Source organism: Centruroides sculpturatus, unplaced genomic scaffold, assembly GCF_000671375.1.
Source record: "Centruroides sculpturatus isolate CEXI.00-Female unplaced genomic scaffold, Cexi_2.0 scaffold811, whole genome shotgun sequence".
NCBI lineage: Eukaryota > Metazoa > Arthropoda > Arachnida > Scorpiones > Buthidae > Centruroides > Centruroides sculpturatus.
Window position 1 is genome coordinate 194,278 of NW_019385134.1, and position 18,998 is coordinate 213,275.

Below are 18,998 nucleotides of genomic sequence, written 5' to 3' on the forward strand. Positions count from 1 at the left end.
GCGAAAAACGTTAACGGCTAACAGAAAAATATTTTATTGATCATAAACGAATTTTAATAAAAATGGTAAAAAATTGTTTGAGATACATCTTTGAAATTAAAATGTCATTACATTTGCCAAAATTTGAAAAATTTTCCTTTTTCTCTTTCAAACTATAATCGAAGTTTCCTAGATCTTGCGTGAGCTTTATTAACAATATTTTCCCCCTTAAGTTTTACTTTGTTAATTTACATTTACATTTAAATTAATTAAAAGGTGATTTTAAGTGTATTTGGGCTCATTTATGCGGATTATAAGTGATTACATTCTTCTTTAACTGCACTTAATTACTACTCAAGCATCGACACAAAAATCTTTATAATGCAGCTTTTTTAATTCCGTTTTCTAACGTTTTCGGCCATTTTGAAAGGCCTTCATCAGGAACATAAAAATCGAAATTTCGATTTTTATGTTTCTGACGAAGGCCTGAATTACAAAGGTTTTTGTGTCGATGCTTGAGTAGGATTGTAAGTGATTTGCAGGCGTCGCGCATTCAGTCAATCTTTTGTCTAGACTACATTGCTCACTCTAAATCAAATTAAATTTATAGTACAGATAACCCCGTATAACACGGGAGTTACGTTCCAAAAAATTGCTATGTTATGCGAATCCGTGTTATACGAAACAAAGAACTAGTGCGAAAAGGGGGGTTAGGTTCCAAAAATTAAAAAAAAAACATGCTGTTAAATCCTTATTTAAATCGGATTTATTATTCTTTTTTTTCATAGGTAAAATACTTATTATTTAAATAAATATTTTACCATACGATTATTCATCCTATATGATGATCTCAGCATGAGCTTCATCAACTGGTAAGTTTGTGGGTGCGTTCGTTAATAGCGGTCGCTCTGCAACGGGAGTGTGCGCTGCTGTTTGTAGGCATTTAGGAACGACGGTGAAAGAAAGATGGCGGCGCCCGCACTATCGATAGTATCGTGTGGAGGAATCTATAATTCTAAAATGAGCTTTTAGAGGCAAAAGAAGGGCCCCAATTGTAAAATTTAACCATTAAATGGATTATTTGTTGAAAGAGCATTCAAAGTAGCCACGAAAACAATTAGAATGCTCGCGCGGAGCAGAACCATAACTAGGGTATAGCCAATGTGGCCCCTGCCATAGGCGCCGATTTAATAAAGGCGCCAACGAGGTTTCGGAATATGCATTTGAAATTAATAACAAAAAAGTTTTTTATATTCATATATAATATTTAAATGTCATCAGATAATTTTTTAGAATAAAATTATTTTTTTAATAATAAAAATTAAAAAGGCTCCATTTTTATTCTTGGGCACAGGCGTCCAAAATCCTAGTTACGGCTCTGGCGCGGAGTTATGCGGAGGTATAAAAGAACGCACCCTTTATTACATTTTATGTTGTACGAGGGTTTTACCCAATTTCCGAACCGTGTTAGAGTGAACCCATGCTATAAAAGCACCGTGTTATACGGGGGATGTTTTCAATTCTCGAACCGTGTTAGAGTGAATCTGTGCTATAGAAGTGCCGTGTTATACGGAGGTTACCTGTATATAAAAACTTTTGTTCTAAAGCTTCTTAACTTACATTAATAAACGCTGTGCAAGGTATAATATGTTAACGCTTATAAATTAAGATATATATATAATTTTTTTATAAAAATGGAAAAAGCGCGTTATTTTAAAATAAAAAAAAATGACAATAGCTTTCGCGATATTTAGAATGTCGGGTAGTGCGCTCTCTTGTTTACGTTTTTGCAATGTAAAATTTTCCAATTGACTTAACATTAACTGGGGGATGATTTTGACCCTATCGATATCTCCCGTTCTAATTTTAAAATTCGGCCTCCGTCACGACACGCAATTTTTATTAGTTCGTTAATTTGCAAAATTTCGCTCAAAACGATCCAGTCATTACAAAACGTTTCAGAGATTAGTCAATTTGTGTCGATGCGCTTCAATAAATATTTAAAAATTCTATACTCCAAAATAACGCTGATTGTAATGATAAATTATAGTATTAAATTGTCTAATTAAAACTATATTAATTGCACAGTATTTTATTAAAATATGCTATTCAACAAATGGGAGGAATGTTTAAAGAAGCTTAAAATAATTATGAAGTGAATAATTTTTCGTATGTTGTTCTTATTTTTTCCTATTAAAAACGCTATATCCTGATGAATAATCAGCAATTATTAATTATAAACAAATATTCTTTTGTAAAATTAATGTAATAATGTAATTTATTAACAACTTTATATCTTTACAATAAACTATGAGATGTTGATGTATGCAAATTAATCATTCTCATTCGCATTCTTGTTTTGCCTAAGGCAGTTCCACATATTTCTGTTATGTCATAATGATGAAAATAGAGAATGTTCCAGAACATATTTACACGAAAAGAGAGATTAAATCTCACTTGAGTAAATTCTCTATTCAAATACAGTTTGTACTGTACATAAACATTTTCTCAATACAATCACTCCTGTTGGCAAATTAAATGGATTTTAGTAGTCTTTTTAATACAAAAATTGTTTCGAGACTCACAAAAAATAAATTTTCAAATACACTAATAATGAATATGCGAATCGGGGCGTAGAGTATATTCAGCTGATTTAAAATTTGAACACAAATTTTCTGCTACGTGAATGTATAATATATTATGTAAATCAATAAATTAAATTTTGTTTCATTATAACAAATAAATGCTCTCGCGAAGTTGTAATGAAAGTAATAGTGGACTTTCGCATCTGTATCATCTTATAATAATGTATTATATTTTTAATTTATTACATAAAAAATGAGTTTAAAATAAAAATAATGCATTTATAATACGATAGAGATGTGAAAGTCCATTATTGTTTTTATTACTACATATTTTATATGACAAGCATTTAAATTTTACATTATTATAATAAAAGATCATTAGTGAATGTTATGCACGAGTTTATGAAAAGTATGATTCCGGCTACATGAATTTTATGACTTGTTCTTTTAGATAATAAAGCAAAATAAATTGCACTGTAGGTCCACATGATCGCGGGTGTGGTAATTGATTTTTACAATAAGCAAATCTAATAGTGGTTTAGGTAATACAAAGCATACTGCTATCACAGAACAGGCGGGACCAATTAGAAACATGCTTTATTTGAATATGGTTCCCGATTAAGTACAGTATTATCCAATATAAAAGCCAAATCTATTAAGTTAGCATCGCTCCCACTTCCCGCAGTTTATGAAAATAAATCAGACTTTTTACGGGGTTGGACCTATATAAACGGCCTCGTTATTAATTGATCCTAAATTGCAGGCTCGTAGCCTTAGGCGATAAAATTCCCTAATCTTACTACGGTATTAAGATAAAATAATTTAAATACGAAAATTTAACATTGCTCTGTAATCGGCGTTTTTCAGTAATCAGTGTTCAAATAACAAATTATTTTGTTAAACTTATAAATAATAAGATGAATTAAATTACAGTACTATAATGGAAAAAATTAATCTTATACAATAAACAAATTGATAATATACTTTTCAATTTATTTATTTTTTATTCTCCAAACTATATTATTATAATTATTATTACGTACACTCGAGAAATTTATTATTCGGATATATTTTATTTATTATTATGAATGTAGATTAATAAGTAGCCATATACTCTGTCAAATTATCATTTATATATTATTGAAATAACACTAAAATTATTATTAATATTCTAATAGATGTTATTTAGTAATAATTATATAATATATTAATACAATAATTCGGTGATTTATAAACTCCACAATGACAAGTATTACTACGATTAATATTGTTCAATTTTGTAGGTGTACTATTAACATAATATTAACAATTGATAAAAGTTTTTAACAAAAGCCAAACTTCGATATATGGTCCATTTCAAAAGCTCTGTATGAAAATAAAGCGGTCTACGGAACCAGATATTCAAGGACATTTACGCCTAAGGAACAAACAATGGTGCCGTGTACACAGCTGACTGTCAAGGACACTTTTCGCTGCCAGCAAACCTTGGAGAGACGTTCGTCTATAATTTCTTCGTTAGAAAAGAAATAGCCTGATGCAAATTCAAGGAAAACTTTCGATGAATTGTACTTTTGTATTATCCAAAGTTTTAATGTATACTTAATATAATTGTAATTTTCAATTTTCAAACTAGGAGCATTCCAGTTTTGCGATAATGATTCTATAAGAGTTGTGAGGTGCAAGTGAAACTGAATCAGGTTTTAATATCAAATGCGAATTATTTCAACTAAATTGGAAAAAAAAATTAAAATTAAAACACATCTGAATTAACTTAATTTTTACTTCCAAAATTTGTGTCATAGATTAGAATTGTTTTCTATACTAAATATTTACGCACAAGAATTGTATTTTTTTATTTTTGCAATAAGGTAAAATTAATTATATGTATTATATAATATAATGATGTTATTTATGCTTATATCGAAACGTTCAGGGAAACAAAATTTTAATTTACTTTTGATTTATTTAATACTCGAATAAATGGATAGCCGAACCTACTGTATGCATCAATTTAAATTGTTAATTACTAACTATACAAATGAAAGTAAATGAGATATTCGAGGTGTGATAAAAAAATCAAAAGAAAATTTTTAAATTTTTCGTTTGATTTATCAAATTGACAATTGTATTACATAAAATTTAAATAAAATTAGCAAATTTATGCCTTAGGCAGCATCATTTTACCAGCTGTCAATAAATAAACAATTAATATATAAAGAAGGTATAATACATTCATAAAAATAATGTTTTATATATGTAAAATGTTTAGAGGAAGAATTTTTCAATGCGTTGCGCAAGGACAGTAAAAAGTAAAAAAATAAGTTTAAAAAATTATGCAAATTTATATCCATTAAAAGTTTAACAGAAGTCAAAATATCATCTATTAAGATGCATACAGGTAGGTTCACAATTAAAACTAGATTAATTACTTTCCGATGTTAGAAAGTCAAATAAAATACGTATAAATGATTCTCAGGAATCGGAAAAATATAAATTATAAATGTAAATATATTAAACATTTTAGTTGTTTTGAATTTTCCTGATAGCTAAACCGAGAATCGTTCTATCAATAGATAGCTAGCATTTTGTAATGTTTATGTCGAATGACCTTCCCCTTGGCGCAATAGTCACGAACATAAAAATATAACTCATTTGCAATAAGTGTAAATTGATTAGTATTTCAGTTAACAAAATACTGAAAAATCCAAATTTGTTATTTGTCGGGCTGCAATTTTAATCATATTTTAGTAATTTAGTCAAAAGTTAAATATATTTAAGTTTTGATATCGATTCTGATTATTTTTTCTCTATGATGACGTTATTTTTCACATCACTTTTATCGCTTTGTTTGTTTATTAAGTTACGGCGATCTGCCTAGGGCACTTGGGCGATCTGCCTAGGGGCGATGACTTCCGGGAGGTCTTTTTAAGGGTAACTGGCCCCTATCTAGGCATTACAGACGTAGAGAAAACTCGAAAAACTCCACGTGGCCAGCTCGTCCTTGCGAAGCTCGAACCCACGACCGAACTCCCAGTGTCCAGAGAACAGAACCGCTTGGCCACTGGTGGGCCTACTTTTATCACAGAAAATGTGAGATCACGTGAATATGGTAAACCTTAGAGGGTCGAGAAATGTGTTATTGATCTCAGTTTATCGTAAGGATCAATTTTACATCAAATTATCGCTCTATATAAGCTAAAAATTTTTGAATTGAAATCACGATTAGCTATATACGAAATTCTGGGACCGGATGTTCGTACATAGTTAATCGGGGTATCCATCCGGCCACTAAGCTTTCTATATCTGGTTTCAATTTTCATCTATCTAACTCCGTTCTCGAGATTACCGAAAGATAGACGGATAGACATACGACAGTAGAAATGTATAGGTCTGTAATTTGAAAATTGCAGCCCAATAAATAAAAATTAATTGAAACGTTTGATCAAAATGTAGTCCTGTAAAATAAAATACTTAACAAAAGTAATATTGCCATGATTTACAAATCTCTTGAGATTTGTAAGACAAATAAAAGATTGTAATTTTAATTTCAATTCAGCTTCATATTTTTTCTAGTTTCGTAAAGATATTTAAGATTTACTGATAAATAAATATCATATTTAAATATTAATTCAAATTTGATAATTTAAGGAATGCAACTGACATTTATAATACGATTTAATAAATATAAATTTTCTTATTTTATATTAATAAACCTGATAATCATGCTTCATTTTAATTATTTAAGTTAATATTGATTTATTTTAAAACGAGAATTAGACTATAAAAATAACGTTAATAATATAATATGTACTTATCAGTCCAGTGTTTTCTGCGTGTTTTTAAGACATAATGACTGACTGCCGGAGGGCCAAGGCTAAGGTTAAGGGGATCCAGGATTAAATTCAGAAAAAATTCTTGTGGTTTTCCAGGAATTTCTCGGGGATGGTTTGTCCCGAATATGACGGGGATCATCCCCCACTCCCGCGTCCGCGTTGTAGGTATGGCCAAACCAATGATGGATATGATTGATTGAAAGACCCACAGGATGCGAAGAGTAAAAAACATCTCAACTTAGGCTATATATACAAGGAAAGTTCAGAGTATCAAATTGTTCGAGTTAGCTAAGACAGACAGTGCAATCCTACATAGGCTATATCACTATACATAACACAAAAAACTTTAATTAAACACCAATCATTAGTGAATTTCACGTTCTATATTCACGCGTAATCAATTTATAATTATGCGGTTCGTAAACAAAAGTATTTTGAAAATGAGAATTTCTTTCACTGTTACTATATGAAAGAAAAAAAACAATGCTTAGAATTATATCTTGAACTGTTGGGCTATTTCCATAACCCAACAGTTCAAATTATTGAAGTTCGATTACCTAACTCTACTATATAACAACATAACGTTAATCGTGTGATGACATACTATTGTGTAAATTTATAAAAAAAAAAAAACAAAGATTATTAAAGTTTTGGTAAGCAGTTTTAATAACTAACTTTTTCAAAACATTACGTATTACAATGGCAGAGGACCGAAAGACTTGCATAAAAATACGCATGTTTTTTTAAAAATCTATAAATAATATTATATGAATAACCTAGACGTCAAAAAGTTACAAACTTATTTCTAAAAGAAAACTTTGCAAAAAGTTCTGAATAAGCTTTTTTCGGTTCAATTGACGACTTGTTAAACGGTGGGCGAACATGAATTTCGTATCAATAAAATTTCGCATATGATCATATTTTGTGACATCGAATTAACAATAATTTAGTCTTCATTGTAAAATAAGAAAATAAAATAAGTAAAATAAATATGTCCTTATACGCGTTACAAACATTAAATAACATTAAATAACATATTTTTACATGCGTCTAAATTTATAAAATAATACCTTCTTATAAACCCCAGTTCCCACTTTATGGATTATTGAAACCCATACATTTTTGTATTTTGTATTTCCATGCTGTTGGTAATGTATTTGCATCCTTTTCATTTAAACATCGGTTCCTCAGTTTACTTTTGTATATCTCTATTTTTTCCATTTCCATCGCTAGAGACGGTGAGTGCACTGTTCTTTTTGGACATTGACATGGAATTTAAACTAGGGAGTATACGAACGGCAGTATATTTGAAACCTGTACATGCTCCGTTATACANTATATTAAGAATTAATTTCACTCGATGGAAATAACATAAATACATTGCAGAATCACAACAGGACTTGACTTAAAATATCGACTATCTTTTCAGCCAAATCAAGATTCTATCAATAGTATGTCTAAGCTACAATTTGCCTATCTGAAATCAAACAAAATATTGAAGATAATAACAACTATATACATATAAAGTAGACATTTTGATAAATTTATTAAAGAAACTTTTTCCGAACAAAATGCTAACGAAAATTATCGCAAATGTGATATGTTTTTATGAAAAATAAAGATAAATTTCATTGAAGTTACTGACATTTTTGGAAACTTGTAAGCGCCGAATATGATTAGGCTATATAAATGACATAATTTCAAAAAACATAAGTAATAAATATTATATATAATGTTTGTTATTATTTTGGATATAGGCCTACGCATGACAGTAGTTGCCCCAGATATTTATAATAAAACTATTATTACAGTATTGAGGAGAGGTTTCTTTTATTGCGTTTAATTATAATGCAAATGAGTTTATCACAAAAACAAAGAAATCTGAAAAATTGAGACTTGGTTAAACTTCTGCCGTAGCCAAACACTTGTTTTAGAAAGACGTTTAACATGAAATATTGTATATTTGAGGTTTCATCCTTTTGTTATTTAAATTTACTCTGAACATTAACATTTTGTTATAAACCAATTACAAAAAAGTGAAATTTGACGACTCTACCGAAATATGAAACTTTAATTCACAAAGAAATATAAGATTTGAAAGGTTTGAAGTTGAAAGAAAATGATTAATATAATTTGTATTATATGTAATTGTGAATGTATGACTACTGCATATTGGAAATGGAATTTAAAAATTAAAATAAAAGTTTTATCAATTTTGAATGAATTAAGGTATAAATGAATAGCCAATATTTTAAGATTTTTTCTATATAGTATACTTTAAATGAAATAGCTGCATATTGTATTAAAAACTTTAAATTTTAATAAGTCCATAAAAAATAATGGAAAAAAGTTAATTCCTCTAACGTTACACGTGCTTTTAGTAAAACTGGTTGGCCTTTAAGTAAATTATGTTAATTAATTCTTTGTAAACATGTTGACAAAAAATATTGATTCATTTCATTTAACTTGAAAAAAATTCTGATCCAAAAAATTTATGAATTTCATTATGGAAAAACAGAAAAATTTCAAAAATGTATGTCAGAAATAATTTAGATAATCGCTTTCTGGATTTATTTTATTTTATTTTATTTTTTTATTTAATTCGGAAAAGTAATATTTGACAAGTTTTTTAGATATAACTTTAAAAACGAACATGATTTTATCATTTAAAAGAAAATTTTCTATATTTTTATATTTGCACTTGCTATTATAAATTCATGTATAATACTATAAAATATTAATATATGATATAATGGATTAAAATCGTCGAAAACACTAATTTCACATTTTCTATAACAAAACAACAATTTTTTACAATTACAGCCTCAAAAGTGTGTTTCAATTTTAGTCAATAAACATAAGTAAAAAAACAAAAAAAAATCATTGTTTCATAGATTTAAAAACATTTTTCTTATTTGCAGAAGAAAATTTGCATATTACTTAAATTTAATCTTTGATTAAAATCTAAAGACTATATAAATTACCCAAATTTTCTGTTTATAATTTTATCTTTTATTAGAACTTAAAATTCTGAGTTTTCTACATCAAAAATATTCATTCCTCAACCCACAATAAATAACATAAAGCATTCAAATAAACAAATTCAAAATAACGGATTATCCTTTATCGTGTATATCTTACATACAGTGAGTGGCTACTTATGTAAGATTTTAAAAATACAAAATAACACGAATTTGTACAAATATCTCCAAGTTAAAAATCGATTTCTACTATTGTAGTTCAAAAACTAAGACAAAAAAAATGACAATAGGCACTGGCTATTGTGACTCGTGTAATTTCAATCTGAATATTGACTTGGGAGTTAAGAATATAAGTAGGCCTATACAAGAAATAAATTTATCTGTAATAAAATTCAAATTAAGAATAATTACATTTTAAGCTTTATTTATCGAAAATATATTGTTGAAATATCAAGCCATTAACATTGTTATAATCTAATTTTTATATACAGTATGAGTATATATATAGCCTATATAGAATAATTATGTAAATATATTATAATGTAAATATCTTATTTTTATACAGTATATTATATAAAAATACTATTAACATTATATTACATATTATATATTATATTATATGTAATATATATTCAACTTTCAAAAACAAGTTCATAATTTTATATACTGTAATTTTAACAATTATGTAATTTAAATATACTATAACAAAAAAATATTATTTGTGAGATAATAATATCCATAAAAAGTATAATAAAAATGATTTTGTGTTATATATAATTTTAAATAACATTAAAATACATCATATTATCCCGCAAAACTGATTTATTGCTGGATAATCAGTAATAAACCAGTTTTGCTGGATTAATGTGATATTGAATGCTTTATATATGCTGTTATTTAGTTTGTTTATTGTGTTTTTAATTTTAAATAACCTAAAATATATTTTTATAATATTGCCAAAAAGAACAGGTTAACATTTTTGTGAAAAATTAAAAGCCTATCTTAAATATATTTCTATAAAAATGATATACAGTAGTTACTTATAATATGTTTTATATATAGTCTATTCGTACTTTTGCAATTTATAACATGTTTCTTATTTTACACACGAATAAATACAATATATAATAAATATAACTTTTATAAAATATAAAAGACAAATTTCCTTCTTAAAAACAAAAATTAGAAATATCATAAGGTAGATCATAAAATATCTTTTCCTCCAATAAAATGAATGCTATAATAAAGTCTTCAAGTTTGTTTATAGTTTCATCTAAATAGATAGAAGAGTAAGTTAGGAGTAACGAGATATCAAGACATCCATGAGAAAAGTAAGGAAAACAATCCAGTTCACTTTTGATTTCGGATAAGTTAACTCTTTATATTAATTTGAAAATAATAAGATAATTATAGAACCAACTAAGTAGTAAATACAATTTATTTTAAAGAACATTTCCTAAATTTTATTACACGCCAATTTTCCAACTATAGGTAAAAATATATTTTTGATTTTTCCGATTTATAAAAGTAAATATATTAAAGTATCAATAAAAAGCTTGTGCTGTATACGATAGCGCGCCTATTGTAAAATAATAATAATAATTACTGTATTTTACGGCATAGGCCTATAAGACAACTTTTGTTCAAACAAAAGACTTAAAAATCACCCTGCTTCTCCCATAGGCTAATGAATTCTCCAACCGGCATTCGGAAGGCTACAGGTAACTCAATTCTTGAATAAAAGTGTCATTATTTAATTAAACATATTACAGTATTATTATCTTTTTTTTTTAGAACTAAGCTTTATTTTGGACGGATTTACATAGAATATTTTAATGGTAAATGATACCTTTAAAATCCTGTTTTTCCTGATAAATGAAAGTATATATTGTAACTTTACTTTTTTAAAAACCAGAATACAATATTTAAAACATTGGTACCGAGTACCAAAAGCGCAAAATAGTCCTTACATACATTAAATACTTTACCTAAAAATTTTGTGCCGAAATAGAAGTGCATCTTACATACCATAAAATACGGTAATTTTGCTGTAGATTTGTTTTAAATTTGCATTTCACAATAATCTTAATCCATCTGAAGGCTATATTACATGTTATATATCCATAGGCTATATTACAGACATGTATAGATGCCGGAAAATTCATTTAAATAATTTTTCCAAATCTCTTCTTATTTATAAAATTTAAAATACAGTATTAACTTTATTTTATAATAATAATTCCAATTCTTTACTACACTTCTATACTTCTTTTTCACCCCTCTATATCTTTTTAAAAAAAATTAGTTTTGATATCTCTGTAAATAAAAATTATTATAACGATTTAATATACAGTAAACATAGGTTATATTCCTATCTTAATTTATAATTTGCTAAATCTTATAAACAATCAAACTTTCATGGAAAATATAAAATAAAGTCTTATCTTAAACTTATTATCTTATTATTAACAGGAAAGTTTAAACTATTCAAACTTAAAAATTAAACTGTGAGAAAGGCGTGCTTTATAATACGTATATCCATATATTACTAACTGACATAAATGTGGCTACGCCCATTACCTAATTAACTTACATAATACAAGATGCTACTTAACTAAGATTTTTTATATATTTATATATTTTTATTACAAATAAATATATTTATTTTAACCTGTTTTAATGATTATCTAATGAAAATTAATAGGTGTTAAATTGTTATATAGCTCTAACCTAAGTTCCGAGTGGAAAAAAGGTAGTAAATGCCGATTTAGCGCGTCGTTGGGTTAATTGCCGGAACGATGCATGTTGACCGTGACTAATTTCTTACGCATAGTGAACATGTTTACAATCGATGCTGTGAAAAAGCTAACTAATCATTTTAATGTTTCAAGTTCAAATTAATGTTTTCTTGCTGATATTTACTCTTTTGCTGTTTTGTTTTTCGTAACATTTGACCTTGAAGCATCTATCCAGCTATAAAATGGCCAATGATAGTGATGGGTTGGCTGGATTTGTCGCCCAATCGTAAAATAACGCTAACTTATAAGGTCATTTCACTCTAGTATTTTGCCAGAAGAATAAAACAAGTGAATTTATTAGTAGTTTCTAATCAGTCTTACAGAAGTATTGAAACAATTGAAAAGAAAAATTAATTTATCAGTCAAAACAGTTTGATACGGGAAAAGAAATTTACATAAATATTTTTGATTGAAGAATAGCAATTGAAGATGAACGGCCAACCTTTCTTCCCACACTGGTTTTACAAGTATCCTTGGGTATTTCTCTTCAAGGTATTTTGTTTGGAGGTCATTTCCATCTCTATCCTAATTATTGGTCACTTCAATTTTATTAAGTCTACTTGAATTCAGGTATAAGAATCGAGCTAGCTGATATTTCTCTAAAATATGTACAGTACTTGGTTTTAATGGGAATAATTTTGGTTTCTCTCCAAAAATTCTAATAATGAAAACAGATTGTTATCGAAGCTTTGTGACCGATATTTTTGCGGAGCAGAACAGACTATTAAAATGCATTCGGTTTGTTTTTAAACCCGTTTTGAAGAATTTTAAAACTTTCTCTTGAATTTAACCTGTTATTAATATTGTGTAGATGTGTCGTAAGTTTACAAATAGATTTAAAAATTACTTCAAAAAAAAGTCATTCACGAGTCCGAATAGGAAATCAGTTTAAATCGAACGACAGGGAAAACAGCGCATGGGCATTGTATTCACCCACTTCAAGGAGTTGATGACGCGAATTATGCACACGTTCGGAGCCGAGCGCAAAATGTCTTTAAAAATCGAAAATATATGTTCCTTAAACTTCCGATCGAAACACTCGAGAACGCTACTCAAGCTCATCGTTCTAAAACTTAAAAAAAATTTTTAATCAGAAGTAAATTTTCGAATATTACGGGTGAGTACGCTTATTATCGATTCTTCTATTTCTGATCGTCTCTTTATACTGCATAAATATTACGATTTTTATTATTCACATTTAAAATGTATTATGTCTTAAAATAAGCACGTGAGATATAGCGCATATTATCATTTAGCACATATCTAAAATGAGGCTCGTTTTATTACTTATATGTCCCCTTTTTAATCAGTCAAAGAGAATATAAACTAATAAGCTACACAGTATTTTCGACTAGTAATTTCTTAACCAGTTAGTTTTAAAACTATTAAAAAGTAAAGCAGCTTAAGCAGAGTACACACGTTTTAATATGTCCGGTTTTTAATTGACATTATATTTTATACAACTATTTAAAGCAACAATGAAAATAATATTTTAAAACTATTATAAGTAAAAACCTTTGAATTTCATTATAATTTCTCCAAAATATTATATATATAGGCCTAAATTTAATTTGCACTTATTTCATACATGATTTTATCAAAGTATAGTCTATAATTTATATATGAATAATTACGAATCCGCCACTTTGCTCATTTCGCTCTTCAAAAAAAAAAAAAAACTCCTGACATAATTTCTTACTTTTGCGAAGACAGTTTCGTTGACTTTGAAAACTTTTATATTTTTATCTGATGACAATAGTACATTGAGTGATAAATTGTGTATTACTCAATTTACAATCATTTGACTGTTGTAGCTTTATTACTGGTATTATCATTCGCGAATAATAACTTATTTTTCTATTATTTACTGTATGCTGCAATAATTATACAAATTTAACAATGTTTATTAAAGTTTCTCATAAATTCTAATTTTACCTGACATTAGTCTCAAAGAAACTTTTAATAAAAATATTTATTAAATTTCATTTCAATTTAAATATACGCTTTCGTTGATTGTATCAATGTTAATTAAAGCGGAAATAACCATTTTTTATTCATAATAATAGATTATTGATTACTCGAATATTCATATAGACTATATCTGAATGAAGTTCGATGAATTTACAATAATATATCATTTAATAACGTCATTCAATAACATCTGATTATTCTTTATAGTTGAATTTTTGATCAAACGGAATAAGACTATAGAGTATACTGTACAGTACAGTACATAATATCTTAAAGCTAAATTAAATTAAGAAATATGTTATTTTTAATAAGATTGGTTTTACTCGTTAAAAAGTTTAAAATGCAAAAAAGAAAACGTGCACAATCAGAAGATAAACTTTAGAATCTTCAAATTTATTCATTTCATGAAAAAGATCAGGATAACACATCGCTGTATGATTTTGGGTGATCTTATGTTCCTTTGATGAACTCGGAGAATAAAATTTATCTACTGTCTTCTAGCTATGAATATTTTAAATAAATTTTTATCCTAGCTTTTATTATTGTTTATGGTGGGAGTTTATTTCCTTGTTCCAAGAAAGCAAAATTTTAATAGACTACATATTTTATGGCTATTTTTGTAAATTGAACATTTCCATGCAAATAAGCATGGAAATGTTCTATTTACAAAAATAGCCATAAAAAATATATTCTAATTCAAAACTGATATTCTAATATGCAAAATATTTGTCATCAAAAGACAAAAAGGGAATACAAACAAGCGGAAAATGCTTGGTTTTCCGCTTTTTGATTATAAACTTTTTGTTACATATTTAATTTATTAATCCATTCGTGATATGGCGTGATTTATTATTATATTATGTGTGTGCAATAATTATTTACATAAGTAATTACTCCGTTACACATTATAACGTAATATGATATTAATCCAAAAATAATTAATATTAATATTTTAACCATTTCAGCAATTATTGATACTTAGGAATGATTTTTTTATTAAAATTATTCAAATCAATATTAATAATTCCTAGTTTAAAGTGAGAAAAGACAGGAATTTGTATAAAATGAAAATTATATGTTATATATTGATATTATATAGGCCTATATTGTTTTTTTTTTCTGAATTTTCTAATGGTAGCTATTTTATCTGTTGATTAAGTAAACGTCTCTTCAATCCGAAAAATTCTTCGGTAGACTAAGTAAGAGACGTATACTTAATCAATATATATTGGTATTAATTATTAGATATAATTATTTTCATTCGAAATCTATATATATAAAAATAAATGTGTGTGTGTGTGTGTGTNATCGAGCTAGCTGATATTTCTCTAAAATATGTACAGTACTTGGTTTTAATGGGAATAATTTTGGTTTCTCTCCAAAAATTCTAATAATGAAAACAGATTGTTATCGAAGCTTTGTGACCGATATTTTTGCGGAGCAGAACAGACTATTAAAATGCATTCGGTTTGTTTTTAAACCCGTTTTGAAGAATTTTAAAACTTTCTCTTGAATTTAACCTGTTATTAATATTGTGTAGATGTGTCGTAAGTTTACAAATAGATTTAAAAATTACTTCAAAAAAAAGTCATTCACGAGTCCGAATAGGAAATCAGTTTAAATCGAACGACAGGGAAAACAGCGCATGGGCATTGTATTCACCCACTTCAAGGAGTTGATGACGCGAATTATGCACACGTTCGGAGCCGAGCGCAAAATGTCTTTAAAAATCGAAAATATATGTTCCTTAAACTTCCGATCGAAACACTCGAGAACGCTACTCAAGCTCATCGTTCTAAAACTTAAAAAAAATTTTTAATCAGAAGTAAATTTTCGAATATTACGGGTGAGTACGCTTATTATCGATTCTTCTATTTCTGATCGTCTCTTTATACTGCATAAATATTACGATTTTTATTATTCACATTTAAAATGTATTATGTCTTAAAATAAGCACGTGAGATATAGCGCATATTATCATTTAGCACATATCTAAAATGAGGCTCGTTTTATTACTTATATGTCCCCTTTTTAATCAGTCAAAGAGAATATAAACTAATAAGCTATACAGTATTTTCGACTAGTAATTTCTTAACCAGTTAGTTTTAAAACTATTAAAAAGTAAAGCAGCTTAAGCAGAGTACACACGTTTTAATATGTCCGGTTTTTAATTGACATATTTTATACAACTATTTAAAGCAACAATGAAAATAATATTTTAAAACTATTATATGTAAAAACCTTTGAATTTCATTATAATTTCTCCAAAATATTATATATATAGGCCTAAATTTAATTTGCACTTATTTCATACATGATTTTATCAAAGTATAGTCTATAATTTATATATGAATAATTACGAATCCGCCACTTTGCTCATTTCGCTCTTCAAAAAAAAAAAAAAAAACTCCTGACATAATTTCTTACTTTTGCGAAGACAGTTTCGTTGACTTTGAAAACTTTTATATTTTTATCTGATGACAATAGTACATTGAGTGATAAATTGTGTATTACTCAATTTACAATCATTTGACTGTTGTAGCTTTATTACTGGTATTATCATTCGCGAATAATAACTTATTTTTCTATTATTTACTGTATGCTGCAATAATTATACAAATTTAACAATGTTTATTAAAGTTTCTCATAAATTCTAATTTTACCTGACATTAGTCTCAAAGAAACTTTTAATAAAAATATTTATTAAATTTCATTTCAATTTAAATATACGCTTTCGTTGATTGTATCAATGTTAATTAAAGCGGAAATAACCATTTTTTATTCATAATAATAGATTATTGATTACTCGAATATTCATATAGACTATATCTGAATGAAGTTCGATGAATTTACAATAATATATCATTTAATAACGTCATTCAATAACATCTGATTATTCTTTATAGTTGAATTTTTGATCAAACGGAATAAGACTATAGAGTATACTGTACAGTACAGTACATAATATCTTAAAGCTAAATTAAATTAAGAAATATGTTATTTTTAATAAGATTGGTTTTACTCGTTAAAAAGTTTAAAATGCAAAAAAGAAAACGTGCACAATCAGAAGATAAACTTTAGAATCTTCAAATTTATTCATTTCATGAAAAAGATCAGGATAACACATCGCTGTATGATTTTGGGTGATCTTATGTTCCTTTGATGAACTCGGAGAATAAAATTTATCTACTGTCTTCTAGCTATGAATATTTTAAATAAATTTTTATCCTAGCTTTTATTATTGTTTATGGTGGGAGTTTATTTCCTTGTTCCAAGAAAGCAAAATTTTAATAGACTACATATTTTATGGCTATTTTTGTAAATTGAACATTTCCATGCAAATAAGCATGGAAATGTTCTATTTACAAAAATAGCCATAAAAAATATATTCTAATTCAAAACTGATATTCTAATATGCAAAATATTTGTCATCAAAAGACAAAAAGGGAATACAAACAAGCGGAAAATGCTTGGTTTTCCGCTTTTTGATTATAAACTTTTTGTTACATATTTAATTTATTAATCCATTCGTGATATGGCGTGATTTATTATTATATTATGTGTGTGCAATAATTATTTACATAAGTAATTACTCCGTTACACATTATAACGTAATATGATATTAATCCAAAAATAATTAATATTAATATTTTAACCATTTCAGCAATTATTGATACTTAGGAATGATTTTTTTATTAAAAATATTCAAATTAATATTAATAATTCCTAGTTTAAAGTGAGAAAAGACAGGAATTTGTATAAAATGAAAATTATATGTTATATATTGATATTATATAGGCCTATATTGTTTTTTTTTTCTGAATTTTCTAATGGTAGCTAATTTATCTGTTGATTAAGTAAACGTCTCTTCAATCCGAAAAATTCTTCGGTAGACTAAGTAAGAGACGTATACTTAATCAATATATATTGGTATTAATTATTAGATATAATTATTTTCATTCGAAATCTATATATATAAAAATAAATGTGTGTGTGTGTGTGTGTCCTTCATGCATTATCACACCGTTTATCCGATTGCCGTGAAACTTTGAGAAGTTGTTTAATATACTCCCGTGAAGGTTTCTGGCGTAGTACGATTGCCATGAAGCTTTGGGAAGTTTTTTTAATACACTCCCACGAAGGTTTCTGGCATTTATCCTACGATAGATGGCGCGCGTTTACACGAGCATTCGAGCAATGTGTGTTCGATCGATTTCAAATTGTGAAAACCATTTCCCCTCTTCAAAAAATATCTCTATATATGCATTTATGAACTGTTATTTACGATATTTGTAATAATTTTTGTTTAATCACTTTATTCCAACTTTTTTTTTGCTAATTACGTATTCGCTCGAACTTTGTTAAAACTTTAACTGTATCCCGAACAACAACCGAAGTTGTAGAAAGAAATTCGCCTATTTTACCGATCTAGGGATCCCCCTTTTCCAAATTTTAATATCGACTCAAAATAATTTAAAAAGACAAATTACGATAAAACGGTTTATTATCCAACTATCAGAAATTTCACAACATGCCAAGGACGAGAGAAAGGAGCAATTAAATAATTAAAATTATAAAGGATTTAAAAATATATATATAAATGGGGAATATCGCACTTCTGACAATTGCTGCGAGTGTGTGGTTAGCGCTAAATTTGTAGAATCCGTGCTTCTTGCATGGACAACTGTATGTGGCCAGCTCACGTGTCAGAAAATCTTCTGATTTATTCGTGTACGCACCAGACACAAAAACAAAAAATATAGTGTATCCACAAGCACTCCAATAAATAAATAGAATTGAAACGACACTTTGAAATGTTTTCCCGATGAAAATGAATAATAATAATAAGTT

The 18,998-nt window shown here is 27.2% G+C and overlaps 1 protein-coding gene across 4 annotated transcripts in view; it reads left to right on the plus strand.

The window, feature by feature from the left end:
* The first annotated feature begins 4,926 nt into the window (after window positions 1-4,926).
* Window positions 4,927-18,998, plus strand: part of LOC111635242 (zinc transporter 1-like) — a 62,992-nt gene continuing 48,920 nt past the window's right edge. Inside the window, exon 1 of one of the 4 annotated variants that reach the window (XM_023380144.1) lies at window positions 4,927-4,962. The gene's annotated coding sequence lies outside the window, so the exon portion shown is untranslated. Of the gene's footprint in view, window positions 4,963-11,199; window positions 11,217-12,250; window positions 12,669-15,604; window positions 15,994-18,998 lie in introns of those variants that run through there. The other 3 variants (XM_023380148.1, XM_023380145.1, XM_023380143.1) reach the window with 3 other exon arrangements.